The sequence below is a fragment of the Athene noctua genome, chromosome 26 (genome assembly GCF_965140245.1).
Source record: "Athene noctua chromosome 26, bAthNoc1.hap1.1, whole genome shotgun sequence".
NCBI lineage: Eukaryota > Metazoa > Chordata > Aves > Strigiformes > Strigidae > Athene > Athene noctua.
In genome coordinates, this window is record NC_134062.1 from 3473857 (window position 1) to 3487854 (window position 13998).

The 13998-nt window shown below is 54.4% G+C and overlaps 1 protein-coding gene across 3 annotated transcripts in view; it reads left to right on the forward strand.

The window, feature by feature from the left end:
- The first annotated feature begins 2056 nt into the window (after positions 1-2056).
- The window catches only part of GRIK4 (glutamate ionotropic receptor kainate type subunit 4), a 209835-nt gene continuing 197893 nt past the window's right edge, over positions 2057-13998 (forward strand). For all 3 annotated transcript variants that reach the window (XM_074927244.1, XM_074927245.1, XM_074927246.1), the window contains exon 1: positions 2057-2115. The gene's annotated coding sequence lies outside the window, so the exon portion shown is untranslated. The remainder of the gene's footprint in view (positions 2116-13998) is intronic.

A 13998-nucleotide genomic window follows, 5' to 3' on the forward strand; every position in this document is an offset into this window, starting at 1 on the left:
GTCAAATAATAGTTCATTGCTCCTAATGCAAGAGTCCAATTAATTCATGGTTTAAAAGCTTTACTTTTCTCGCTATTGAAAACAAACAAACAAACCACCAGGAAAACAAAACTGCAGTGTAGCAGAGAAGACTGGAGCGGTACAGCCTACAGGGACGCGGCTTAGAAAACTGACCGTCTGGTGCTGCAGTTCTCAGCCTGGCGCTATAGGACAGGGCCAGTTTGTCCCACTCCTGCCAGTTTCCCAGTGCTAGATGGTGTCTCTTCCCCAGCATACGTGAATATTCCGGGCACAAGGAGGAGGTTAACATTTAATATGAAGATTTTAGGAGCTGGGGGCAGAAGTATGTCACCCTGTATCCTTCTCGGGCAGTGCAGGAGAGGTCACAGGGGGAAGAGTCTGGGCCCTGGCTAACAGGGGGAAGGCCCAAAGCGCTTCAGGGTTTGGGATGTGTGGGGAGGAGGCACGGCCTTTCAAAAATCAAATGTCCCTCCCAGAAGCGTCCAGTCTGGGCTTAGGAAAACCGGTCACTGTCGGGAGTAATAGTTCCAGTGCCCCCCTGCACCCCAACTCCCTGTGCTCCCTCCCTGCACCCCAGATCCCTGTGCTCCCTCCCTGCATCCCTCCCTGCACCCCAGCTCCCTGTGCTCCATCCCTGCACCCCAACTCCCTGTGCTCCATCCCTGCATCCCTCCCTGCACCCCAGCTCCCTGTGCTCCCTCCCTGCACCCCAACTCCCTGTGCTCCATCCCTGCATCCCTCCCTGCACCCCAGCTCCCTGTGCTCCATCCCTGCACCCCAACTCCCTGTGCTCCCTCCCTGCATCCCTCCCTGCACCCCAGCTCCCTGTGCTCCATCCCTGCACCCCAACTCCCTGTGCTCCATCCCTGCATCCCTCCCTGCACCCCAGCTCCCTGTGCTCCATCCCTGCACCCCAACTCCCTGTGCTCCATCCCTGCATCCCTCCCTGCACCCCAGCTCCCTGTGCTCCATCCCTGCACCCCAACTCCCTGTGCTCCATCCCTGCATCCCTCCCTGCACCCCAGCTCCCTGTGCTCCCTCCCTGCACCCCAGCTCCCTGTGCTCCATCCCTGCATCCCTCCCTGCACCCCAGCTCCCTGTGCTCCCTCCCTGCACCCCAACTCCCTGTGCTCCCTCCCTGCATCCCTCCCTGCACCCCAGCTCCCTGTGCTCCATCCCTGCACCCCAACTCCCTGTGCTCCATCCCTGCATCCCTCCCTGCACCCCAGCTCCCTGTGCTCCCTCCCTGCACCCCAGCTCCCTGTGCTCCATCCCTGCATCCCTCCCTGCACCCCAGCTCCCTGTGCTCCCTCCCTGCACCCCAACTCCCTGTGCTCCCTCCCTGCATCCCTCCCTGCACCCCAGCTCCCTGTGCTCCATCCCTGCACCCCAACTCCCTGTGCTCCATCCCTGCATCCCTCCCTGCACCCCAGCTCCCTGTGCTCCATCCCTGCACCCCAACTCCCTGTGCTCCATCCCTGCATCCCTCCCTGCACCCCAGCTCCCTGTGCTCCCTCCCTGCACCCCAGCTCCCTGTGCTCCCTCCCTGCATCCCTCCCTGCACCCCAGCTCCCTGTGCTCCCTCCCTGCACCCCAGCTCCCTGTGCTCCCTCCCTGCATCCCTCCCTGCACCCCAGCTCCCTGTGCTCCCTCCCTGCACCCCAACTCCCTGTGCTCCATCCCTGCATCCCTCCCTGCACCCCAGCTCCCTGTGCTCCCTCCCTGCACCCCAACTCCCTGTGCTCCCTCCCTGCATCCCTCCCTGCACCCCAGCTCCCTGTGCTCCCTCCCTGCACCCCAGCTCCCTGTGCTCCATCCCTGCATCCCTCCCTGCACCCCAGCTCCCTCCCTCCATCCCCAGTCATCCTCCCCCCTGCCCTCCTTCCCCTCTCCATTTTCCAGCCCCAGTCCCCTCCCTGCAGCCCTCCGCCGCCGCCTCCCGCCCCGCCGCTGCCCCGCACACCCGCGGGGGGGCCCCGGCAGCCGCCCCCCGCCCCCTGCAGTTCCCCCGCCCGCCGCCGGGGACCCGCCGCCGCCGCCGCTGCCGGAGCGGGGCCGGAGCCGCCGCGGGCAGAGCCGCGCTGCCCAGCCCAGGTAGGAGCCGCCCGGGGGTCGCCGCGGGGAGCGGAGGGGGGGGGGGGGGTGTGATGCGGGGGGTGTCGGGTCTCCCCGCGTCCTGCCGGAGACGGGGGGAGGGGGGGCTCGTCGCCCCGCCGCTCGCAGGCAGCATGCTCCCCCCCCACCTCTCCCCTCCCGGGGGCGGGAGCGCCGGTCGGGGTCCCCCCGCGGGATGCGCCCCCCCCGGGAGAGCCGCTGCGGGGCCGCCGGGGCCGGGGGGAGGCCGGGACATCCCCCCACCCAGCAGCGAGACGCGACCCGGAGCCGAAACCCGGCGGGCTCCCTCCCGGGGGGGGCCGCCGGCAGGAGCCAGCCCCGGCCGCCCGGTGGAACGGCGGCACTTGGAAAGGACTTTCCTGTGCCGGGGGGGGGGGGTGTGGGGGGCGGCCGCGGTGTTTTTTAGCGTGTCGAGAGTTCCAAAATGTCACACTCCGGCTTTCGGGAGAGCTGAAGTTCAAAGAGTGCGGGGAGCCCCGGGGGGTCGGGGGGGGGGGGGACACGACTCTGTGCGGGTGAAACTCCTGCGGGTCACCTGGGAGCGACCCCCGCGGGGGGGGGGCTGCGCTGGGCGCTCCCCGGGGTGATGCTGGATTCGCAGCCTGTGCGCCGTGGCCATAGGTGGGGAGGAAAACGCTGTTGAAGGGATTTTTTTCTTTTTTTTCTCCGGTTTGGGATTGGGAAGAGAAGGTTCATTGTTCTGGACTGCGTGTCGGCGGAGTTGCGCTTGTGAATGGTTTCTCTTGGAATACACGAGGCGCTCGTCGTGTGCGCAGACGTGCGGGTCGGATGCCGACACGGACCGAACGAACGAGCCGTGTTGGTTCTGGGCAGCTTGGAGGGGGGGGGGGGGGGGTGGAAACTCCCCGCAGAAACCTCTTCCTAGGCCCAACTTTATTCCGTGTTATTTACACATAAACTCTGGCGTAGCCTGCAGCCACGCCTGGGAGCCCTGCGTAGGTGAGAGACGCTGCAGGTGCTCTTCAGTTCTCATCCTCCGCCCCATGGCTCTCTCCCCCAGCCCGCTCGCCTCCGGACCTCGAGGTCGTGACCCCGGGGAAAGTTCACCTCGCACGCGTCGGGTTGGCTTCGGCTCCCACACGTGCCCCCTTTGCGGCGAGGTGCCGCTTGCGGGGGGACGCGGGGCTGTGCCCTGCCTCCCTCGGGGGCCGCCCGCTCGTGGGAGATGCCGAGGGCCGGCTCGCTCGGCCACCGCATCCTGGCCAGCGGGTCCTGCCGGAGCGGTGGCCAGAACCAGCCGCGGCAGCGGGAGATTCCCCTGCCTGCCCCCAGCAGAAACCAGTTCCTTTGTCTCTCTGAGGCGAGACAGCCTTTTCTCCGGGAGGCTGTTCAGCAGCCGCATCCCGGCTGGATGTGACTGAGGTAGGCAGAGCCTGCCCTGGGCACGGAGTCGAGGGTCTACGGCATCGGGGAGCGAGGAGCGAAGCCCTGGAGGCTCCGGCTCTCCCGTAGAGCTGCCGGCTGCAGCCAGCGCCTGCTCCTGAGACCAGTTCCCGGGTGGTGGGATGTGTGTGCTCGCAGGTAGGAGGTGGATGGTAACTGTGCTCCGCGCTTTTCTGCCATGCTTCAGTCTTCCTTTCGCGGCGGGGTAGGAGCGAGCTCCCGGAAAGCAAGCTGCAGTGAGGCTCCCTCCGTGCCAAGGCATCTCTGAAGTGTCTTGATGGAAGTCTGCTTTAGTATTTATGCATATTAGGCTGTGTATTTGAAGGGAACCATCTGGGTAGAGAAATAGATGGTAAGCGGCTGAACCTTTCCCCCGTTGGTTTCCATTTCAGGGTTGGGCCTGATCAGCAAAGCCAGAAGTTGGGAAAGTTGCTGCGTGGCTCCTTCTGCTTTGCAGGTGCTTCTGTCCCCGTGTCTGGCACGAATTAATGTCCTCGGACAAGAGACCCCTACCTGGGATGTGGGGAAGAGGGAGCTGACAGCCTGTGCTGAGCAGAAAGAGGGCTTCAGAGTGTCAGCACAGCAAACCAGAATGCGCTCGGCCATTTCTCTTAACCCTTTGTGAGCTGGTCCCTGTGGGGATGGTGCCTCTGCTCTTAACAGGGTGCCTGAGGGAGGTGAACCCCAAAATGAAGGGCTGCGGGTGGGGGCAGGCTGGTGTGGCTCCCAGTGCCCTGCCTGGGGGACTGGGAAGGGGAGAGAGGAAGGTAAAGGCATCAACATCTCCCTGAGAGGAATCACCTGGGAGGGGTTGGCTCTAAATGGGGGGGTTTAGAGCAGCTGCCTGCAGCTCTGAGAGAGACAGAGCTCCTGCCTGCAAGTTTCTTGCTGGAGATTTCTTTTGCAAGCTGTGCAAGGAAAATAAGCCAAGGAGTCATGTGGGCTGGCAAAGGCCTAAATACCCAGATGCCAAGGAGCATGCAGCAATCTGTGGGTGAATGGCAAACGATTTGAGGGAGCTGGTCTTCAGTGAGCTCATGAAAGGAACGGCAAGGCAGGTACGTGCCGTGCTGCCTCTAAACTGCCTCTTCTGCAAGCCCGTGTGCCAGGAAAGCCCATCTCCGCCGCGTGCGTGCGCTCACGCCGAGTCCCTTGCATGGTGGAAAAAGCAGTGAGTGAACTTAAAACTCGCCCAGGGCTTGGGGAAGAACCTCAGCGAGGTGTTGGCTGATTGTACGAGTTCTGGTGGGAGAGCGTCTGAGTGCCGTGTGGGATCTCTGCTTTCTGCCACGGCAGCTGCTTGGAGCATGTTGGTTTAGATTCCTCTTTCTCCGGGAGAAGCAGCTGGTTTTGCACGTGTGATGGGGCTAGAGGAGACCCAGGGAAGGTCTTGGGCCCCTTTGGCTGGAAGAGAAGCTCGGTGTTTTTACATGGGTGCACGTGCAGAGCGGGTGGTGCTTGAGCCTGCACATGTGGGGAGAAGGATGGAAGGACGGGCCCTCGTGCCAGCTGAGGAAGGAGCGAAAAGCCGGGGAGAGGAGGAGCGCGGGGTGACACAAGTGATGAAGGGCTGGGAAGGAGCAGATGCACGCTTAGAATCTGGGCCATATGGACAGAGGAGACTCCCTCGTCCAAGTAACTTGGTTTTCTTTGAAGATGGTTTAAGCTTTATTCTGTATTCGTTCAGGAGTAAGCATGTGCAGATGGTCAGTGTCTTGCCCTTTTTAAAGGCTTGCCGGTGTGCCTGGGTTGTGGATATTGCTTCTCTCTGACTTTGGGGGGAGATCTTGGAATCACAGAATCGGTTAGGTTGGAAAAGACCTTAAAGAGAGTCCAACTGTTAATGCAGCACTGCCAAGTGCACCACTAACCATGTCCCAAAGTGCCACATCTACACAGCTTTTAAATACCTCCAGAGATGATGACTCGACCACTTCCCTGGGCAGCCTGTTCCAATGCTTGACCACCCTTTTGGTGAAGAAATTTTTCCTATTATCCAACCTAAACTTCCCCTGGTGCAACTTGAGGCCATTTCCTCTTGTTCTATTGCCTGTTACTTGGGAGAAGAGTCCAACACCCGCCTCCCTACCACCTCCTTTCAGGTCGTTGTTCAACCTCCTTTTCTCCAGATTAAACCCCCCCGGTTCCCTCAGCCGCTCCTCACAGGACTTGTGCTCTGGACCCTTCACCAGCTTCATTGCCCTTCTCTGGACACGCTCCAGCACCTCAGTGTCTGTCTTGTAGTGGGCCCAAAACTAAACCCAGTATTCGAGGTGAGGTCTCCCCAGTGCGGAGTACAGGGGGACAATCACTTTCCCAGTCCCGCTGGCCACACTATTTCTGATACAAACCAGGCTGCTATTGGCCTTCTTGGCCACCTGGGCACACTGCTGGCTATATTCAAGTCCTTTTCCACCAGGCAGTGTTCCAGCCGCTCTGCCCCAAGCCTGTCGTGTTGCAGGGCATTGTGGTGACCCAAGTGCAGGACCCAGCACTGAACTTTGCTGAACCTCATTCAATTGACCTCAGCCCATCGATCCAGCCTGTCCAGAGCCCTCTGTGGAGCCTTCCTGTCACAAGTATGCTGGAGAAACTTCATACGCAGCACTTGTTAGGGTCAGACATTATTTATTTTTCATGTTTCCAGGCAGCCAGGCAGAAGGTGAGACATAAGTTTTGCAAGTCTTCTCAGAAATGTTTTCTGCTCAAGGCAAGAGGCTTCCAAGGCAGCACATACAAGGCTGAGGTACTGTTAATACAAGGAGCCGCTTGCTGTGCGTGAATAGGCAGAACACACTGAAATTGTGGTCTTAACAAGATGAGAACAGCTTGAAGGGTATCTCAGACTTGAGGGAATGATCTGGATAAATCAGTGGGATATTAGTGACTCCATGATGAAAGCTTTGTACAGGAATGGGAAACTTTGCTTTCAGCTTCCTAGAGGAAGGAGACTGTGGTACTACTGCAGAGTCGTGCCTGTGTGCAGGGGACTACAAACCCCAGTTTGTCAGGCTGTACCCTCTCACAGGAGCTGTTAACACCGTCGTGGATTCTCTGACAAGAAAAATAGGGGGCTTGGAGGGATAAAAGAAGTTGTAAAACCTGTGAGGAGGTAATGGAGTAGTTTTAAGGATCCCCATGATAACTTTTGCTCTGATCTGTGGGACCGTGGCTTGGAAGGACAATTTGTGGCGTTAACATGACGGTGCTTTTCGTGTTGTTTGCTCCGGTGCCTGTGGAAGACTGTGCTACAGTGGATGGGGGTGGCTGTGGCAGGTACTTTTAATGAAGGTGGAGGAAAACAGAGTGAGGACCAGCCTGAACAGGGTCATTTCCACGTTGGTCGAGAGCGAGTGACTGATGGGCAGAACAGAGCTGGCAAGCTTCAAGCCATTCAAAAGCTATCAGAGCAGTAAACCCATAAATGTTTCCAGCACCTTAAAATGGTCAACTAGTGTCACGAGGAGCTAATGTAAATAAAGAAGGGAGCAGGGGACTCCTGGGGCACTTTGCAGCCATGTGTCTGCGGTGCCGTACCGGAGAGATGAGGAAGGTTTGGCTGTGATTTACAGAGCTTCCCTCTGTGACTGTGCCAGATGAGGCGAGCTGGCCAGGGGACCTGCCAGCTGTAATGTTGTCCTCTGCTTTGTTTGCTCGTTGCTCTGCCTCTGTGGGAGACCTTGCTGGGGCTGGGAAAAGGCTCCTTGTGTCCCTGGGTGCAGCATTAAGCAACTGCAGGATGCTGAAATGCCTCCAAGGGCAGCAGGGGTGGATGGAGGCTCCCTGGGAGCTGCGAGGTGCTGTGGCAGAGGGAAAAGTTGACTGGGGGAAAAGTGGAGTCATTGCCCTGCACCAGGATGTTGAAGAAATCCCCATTTGTGGTAAATTAGCAGTGATTGAATTGTTTAAAGAGGAAGTAATGGACCAAAGGAAGAAACCTGGGTGTTATAAATCAGTAGGACTGGGGATGGTTCATCCGAAGGCCCCGAATTAAATAAAGTGTGAAATAGCAGCAGGTGTTAACATGAAGGGGGTGACTTTTCCTCCTGGCTGGGAAGTTACCAAGGCAGGACCCCAAGCAGTCAAAGGGAACTGCCAGATCCAGCAGGAATAGTTTAACCACACGATGCCTTTACAGAAATCAAACCTGGGGAAGAGCCAGAATATCAGGCAGGTGAATTCTGCTTCTGTTCTGTGCCAGCTGGGAGGGCCTAATTATTGCTCAAATATTTGGATGGAGGCTTAAACCACCACCTGACCTTGAGGGTCAAATCACTGTAGCCTGTGTGAAGAGGATGGGTGCACAGTGGGGAAGGCAACCTTCCTAACGCTGCTTGCGCTCTGGCAGGCTAATAAAATAGGAACTGAAAATGTACCAATGGACCTAATTTATTTGGATTTTTCATTAGCTCCATCCAAAAGAGACTATTTTAGGAAATAAATAGCGGAGTGTGGGCAATAAATAGTGGTAGGGTAAGGGGCAGAGTTCAGTGCTGGCTTTCCTAGTTAAGCTGTAGAAAATAGAAATGTAATGGAGGAGTGCTGATCGGAGCGCAGATAGGTGATTATGTGAAGGTTCCTCACACTGAGCCTAGGCTTATTTATTATCTTTAATGATTCGGAGGTGGGAATGGATCAGAGCTGGGTTAGAGAGAGCAAGCGTGCCAACAGAAAGGGTTTGCTTTTGCTGCTAAACATTTGGAAGAATTAAGAGACAAGGCTGCCGGATTTGAGCGTGCCGGTGCTTCGGGCGCAGCAGCAGTCGGTGTGTGACTGGGGTTGGAGTGTTACAAGCATGTGAAAAAGGGAAAAACCCGAGCGGATCTTTCCCTGATGATGTAGCCGGGGTGCTCGGTGGGATCCTGCCAGGAGGATGGGAAGCGGCGTGTGGTGTTTGTGCGCGCAGCCGGCGAGGCCCCGTGGCTGAGGGTGAAGGGGAGCCCCGGGAGATGCTCTGGTTTGGCGCAGTGCCCTCCATCTGGGTGCTGTGGGGTCCGGGGGCTCTGTGGAGAGCAGCGTCTGCAGTGACAGAGCGGTGACAGCTCTTCCCAGAGCCTCTCACGTCGGATCAGGGACTCGCTGCTGCTGGAGCAGGGGCTGGGAGCATCCAGGCTGTGCCAGCATCCAGCGGGGCCGCCTGGCTTTAAAATGAATCGAGGGGAACTTTGCTGAGTCCTGGTGAGCTCCTCCTTGACCATGTGGTGGGACCTTGCTCTGGCTTTTCCAAGGGGATACACACCACGGTGCTGATTTATCAGGGAAGAAGGAGCCAAGACGTAAGCTGTCCGTGTACACGGGTGATTTCCTACCCGGATCCACAGTGCCTCGTACCCGGGGACTTGGGAAGCGTTTACAGTGTTGGGAGTGTTACTGTTAAGCGTGTGAAGTGCGGTTTTTGAAGAGGCTGTGGCCTCACAGTGGTGGGAGGGAGATTAGAGAACCCGGAGGGTTCGTGCTTCTGCTCGATTGCAAATCCCTGAGCCGGGTCTCGGTCAGGTGGCAGGGTAACAACATTTATTCTGGCCATCCTTAGCATGGAAGCAGCTGCCTAACGCAATACCCGAGCGATGTCTCAACTGAGCACCCGATGAGCCATCCAGCACAAGGGGATTTTCATCTCTGCTGAGATCTCCTGGCTTCAAAGTCTGCAGAATTTATTTGCATCCTTCATGAGGGAGAGAGCCAGGCGTACATTTATTTTATTTTTTTTTTCCTTCGTCTCTCTGTTCCTCCTCCCCTTCCCCACTTGCTTCTCAGTTTGTTTACTTGGTTAGCTCAGCATCAGCACAATGATGTGGAAATAAAGCAAAGGAGCTTCATCTTGGCCTTATTGCATATGCATAAATGAGAGAAATAGATCATACTGGCAATCCCCAGCTAGGCTACAGTTAATGGAAATTCTTCTGTGACCTTATAAACCCTGCTTTGCAAGGGTTTATAATGAGTCTGCAAAAATTCATTCTGGGCACAAACAAGTCATCTGAGGTCTTAGACCCTGTGAGCACGAAGTAATAATAATACTAATTTCCCACCCACTCAGGCATGTGCTCAGCTCCTTAAAGACTTCACTATTTTTAAAAAAAAGCAGTTTTTTTCCTTTCTGGGAGTGTCATACTGTGTGTGTGTTGGGGGGGGGCAGGAGGAAGGCTGGTGGTGAAGAGCTCTTTCTGTGCAGCGTAACGCCAGTTCCCTGCATCGCCTCCCCTGGGAGAGCCACCGTGGGTCCCTCCCGTGGCTCGAGCCGGAGCAGTTTACGTCATTAACATTGCAGGCTGATGAACTCTGTGATCACACCTCAGCTCTTTCAGCAGAAAACCCGCTCTTCCTGCACGATAGTGGCTCTGCACCCTCTCCCCCCTTCCTACATGGACATCTGAATCTGATATCAAAGGCAGTCTGGGCCTGATCAGGAGGGGATGGATTGTTAAAAATCCCTGCAACGTTTTGTTCAGCCTTAACGTTTTTGTTGTGTTTTTTTTTTTTAACTTTTTGCTGAAAACCGGAGAGTTTTTGGTTCAGTGACAGAAGTTGACATTTTTCTGAAGGATGTGTTGCATTTTGATGCTGAGGGTTGGTTTTTTAACGGCTCAGAGACAGAGGGATTGCAAGGCTAGCTGTCACCGATGTCTGTAGCGGGATTCATGTTGGGCATCAGCCCTGTGCTTTCTCTTTGTGGACCGTGATGAAGCAGCAAATTGCTGTGTCTGATGGAGTTGCTCTTAACGTGGCTGGTCTCGGGTGAAGTGTTAAGGCTGAGCCCTGGGCAGAGCCTGGCTGCAAGCGCTCTAGTGCAGCATAGTACTGCTAGCACACAGTTCAATGAAACCAGGGCTGATCTGCAAACTCCCACGTGTGCCAAAACTGCTTTTTTTTTCCCCACCCCAAACAGGTTGATGAAAATGTGTTTTACTTTACCCGCGCTCATTGTTTGCCCTCACTGTTTTCTTGTTTGGTCTCTGCTTATTTTCCATTTTTGCTCCGCCTTGTGTGTGATCTGGTAACATCTGGTGTTAAGAGATTGTATGTGTGCACACACATACAATCATAGCTTTGAAACATGGCTTTGAAAGCGGGTTATCACGTCTCTTTTTAGACTGAAAAATGTTTGGGGCAGAGACTGTGCTAATGTTCACGGAGCATCTGGTCCTCTCCAGGTCCAATTCATCACTGTCTTGCAGTTTGCATTATTGTTCACACCAAGGTAAAGTGGGTGTGAAGCTGGAATAATAATGTTTCACACTTGCTTTGCATTGGTTTTGATATCCAACGGCATTTTAACCTATCAGAAAAGGCACAAAGAAACGGAGTAGTTAGAAGCTGAAAACACAGTCTGCAAATAACATCTTAATTACCCTTACTGAGAAAATGACCGCTCTGCTTGATCCTGTATTAACGGAAAATTTAAAATCAAGCTGGGATTTTTAGATTCGAACTTAAGAGTTCAAATCATCACTCAGGAATTGGTACGTGAGGGCAGTGGCAGAGCTCAGTGCAGTGATTTCCCCAACTTCAGCCTTCTCGTGCCGTTCAGATCTTCCAAGCACAACTCCGGCGCGGCTGGGCGACAGTGATATCTTCCTGAGTCTGCAGAGAGCCCTGAACAATCTCTCTGCAGTGTACTGTGCCTCACTCATTTAAAAAGGGGTTGGTGGGAATACTAGTCATTAAACGTAGTTACTTTAATGAAAGCTATTGGCATAAACGTGGAAATAATTTAATGCTACGTGGTGTATCTCAATCTTTCTGTTGGGGAAGCAGGACCTTTTGGTATTGCGGTAGTTGGACTTCCCAAGGGTCTTCAAGAATAGATGTCTTCCAGTGATTTGGACTGACGTGCCTTTTGTTCTGTTCCTGCTGAGTGTTAAATAAGATTTAAGTCTCCTCAGTCACTATTTAGTTGAAGAACATCACAGCCAACAGAAATGCAAACAAACTGTCTGGATGTTTGTTTATGTAAGAGATCATTAGAAAATCTGTAGGAAAAAAAAATAAAATGTTCTGGTCTGTTAGATAATTAATCTGCATTTTAAGAATTGTCTAAAGACGTATTTGCAAGCTAGTCCGTTGAGCTGTTGCTCATCTAGTCAATAATCCCCATATTTAATAGTCCCTAAGAATGTATTTTCATAATGTGCTGTGAACAGTGGAGAAATCTGCATCTTTTTTGTCTTAAGATGTCAGTGCTTGCACATTTTCTGTGACAATTTTTTTTTTGTGACTGTTGGCGAAAAATCCAGGCGTATTCCCTTCCAACTGGTAGGGCTGGGGATAGGGAGACAGAAAGCTCCTTAAAGCAACCCCCTGGCTCCAGATCCCTTCAAACGCCGGATGAGTTTGCAGTTTCCATCTGGCATCGGATGCCAGTGCCGTGGCGTGAGTCTGCAGCGTTCTGGCAGCGTTACCCAAACGCACCTCGTGGCTGCGGGTGTGGGGAGAGGGGCTTTGCTGGCTCCCGAAGGCCCCGGCTCCTTGTCCTGTGGGTGTTGGAGAAGCAGGAGCATGTCTCTGGAAGGAGGATCTGAGGTACCTCTTGAGCGATGCCTGAGCCAGCGCCGTGTCGCAGGGGCAGCTCTGTTGGAAAGGGTGTGAAATGCTGTAGTCCTCGTGTGGTTTGACAGCCGGCTGAACAGGAGCCAGCAGTGTGCCCCGGTGGCCAAGAAGGCCAATGGCATCCTGGCTTGTGTCAGCACTGGCGTGGCCACAGGGACAGGGAAGGGATCTGAGCCCTGGGCTCGGCACTGGTGAGGCCGCCCCTCGGTGAGTGGGTTCAGCTTTGGGCCCCTCACCCCAAAAAGGCCATTGAAGGACTCGAGCGTGGCCAGAGAAGGGCAACGGAGCTGGGGCAGGGTCTGGAGCACAGGTCTGCTGGGGAGCGGCTGGGGGAACTGGGGGGGTTCAGTCTGGAGAAGAGGAGGCTGAGGGGAGACCTCCTGGCCCTCTGCAACTCCCTGCCAGGAGGGGGCAGAGAGGGGGGATGAGTCTCTTTAACCTAGTAGTAAGCGACAGGACAAGAGGGAATGGCCTTAAGTTGCGCCAGGGAAGGTTTAGACTGGATATTAGGAAGGATTTCTGTGCAGAAGGGGCTGTTGGGCGTTGGAATGGGCTGCCCAGGGCAGGGGGGGAGTCCCCGGGATCCCTGGAGGGGTTGAAGAGTCGGGCTGAGCCAGCGCTGAGGGATCTGGGGGAGTTGGGAACCGTCAGTGTGAGGTTCATGGTTGGACTGGAGGATCTTCAAGGTCTTTTCCAACCTCATCGATTCTGTGGTAGATTTATTATGGCAGGAGCCTGGAGCACAGGCACTGCTTGGCTTTGACTGACAGAGCGTGTTTGGCTCCTGGGAGCTGCTTTACCACAGCAGCACAGAGCTTGGGACCTGCGGCTGTGGCCGGGCAGTGAACGGCCTCTTGCCGCCTGGGATCCCGACAGCAGCAGCTTCACTCCTGGACGGTGGAGCAGGCTCTGGGTTTGGGGTGTCTGCAGCATAACCAGCTACCCGAGTCATCTGAACCAAGGTAACCTGTGTTCCCGTACGGTGACGGATGTGAGGGTCTGAGAACGGGCGTGAAGTTTAGTCGAGTTATCTTGTATTTATAGTGGAAAAAGGGTAAATGTACGGACAGCTCCTGTAGCACGGCTGGCATGTGATAACTTACTAATCCACATTAACGAGAGCAGGGAGTAAAACCCACACTTGGAGACAGGAACCCCTGGGAGTCAAGGTGAGAAGCTGGAGCTTAATTTCATTATCTTATCAATAACTAGCTGGTCTTGTGCCGTGTTGTGAATTCTCAGGAGTGTTAATGCTATCTTTGGCTGTCTAAGCAAAGAAATAATGAATACAAGCAGAAAGAGCATTGTGTGCAGTCATGGTATCTATTCCTTAAAAATGATGTTGGCAAACTGGTGAGAGATAAGAGAAGAGCTACAAGGATGATGTGAGGTCTGTAAAGCATGCTGGAGAGAGAGACTGGAGCTCAATCCGCTTCTTCTAACAGAGAGAAGGTTACAGGGTGATTTCATTATTGTCTCTAAGTACTTAACCAGGGGAAGGGAATTCTGCTAGCCAAAGGTATGAAGGCGGGACGTGGTTCTGTGGCTGGATGCTCAAGCTAGATAAATTCCGATGATAAAAAAGGCATGTTTTATTCTTGTACAGATTTACATTGAAGCACAGGAGCAAATTACCCAGGGCTTGGTACATTTGCTGGTTTTAAACTGAAATGATATATCTTGAGGAGTCTTTTAGGTCAACTAACTGTGGAGGCCTGGTGTGGGAAAACTCAGCATGAGTCAATAACAAGTAAACCAGGATTTTAAAAATGGTCATTATCGTCCTTCAAACTTTTCAGTTATGTCATGAATATATATATATATATATATATATATATATATTTTTTTTTTTTTTTTTTTTTTTTTTTGGTAAGGGAGAACACACACAAAATCCAGCAGGGCTTTGGG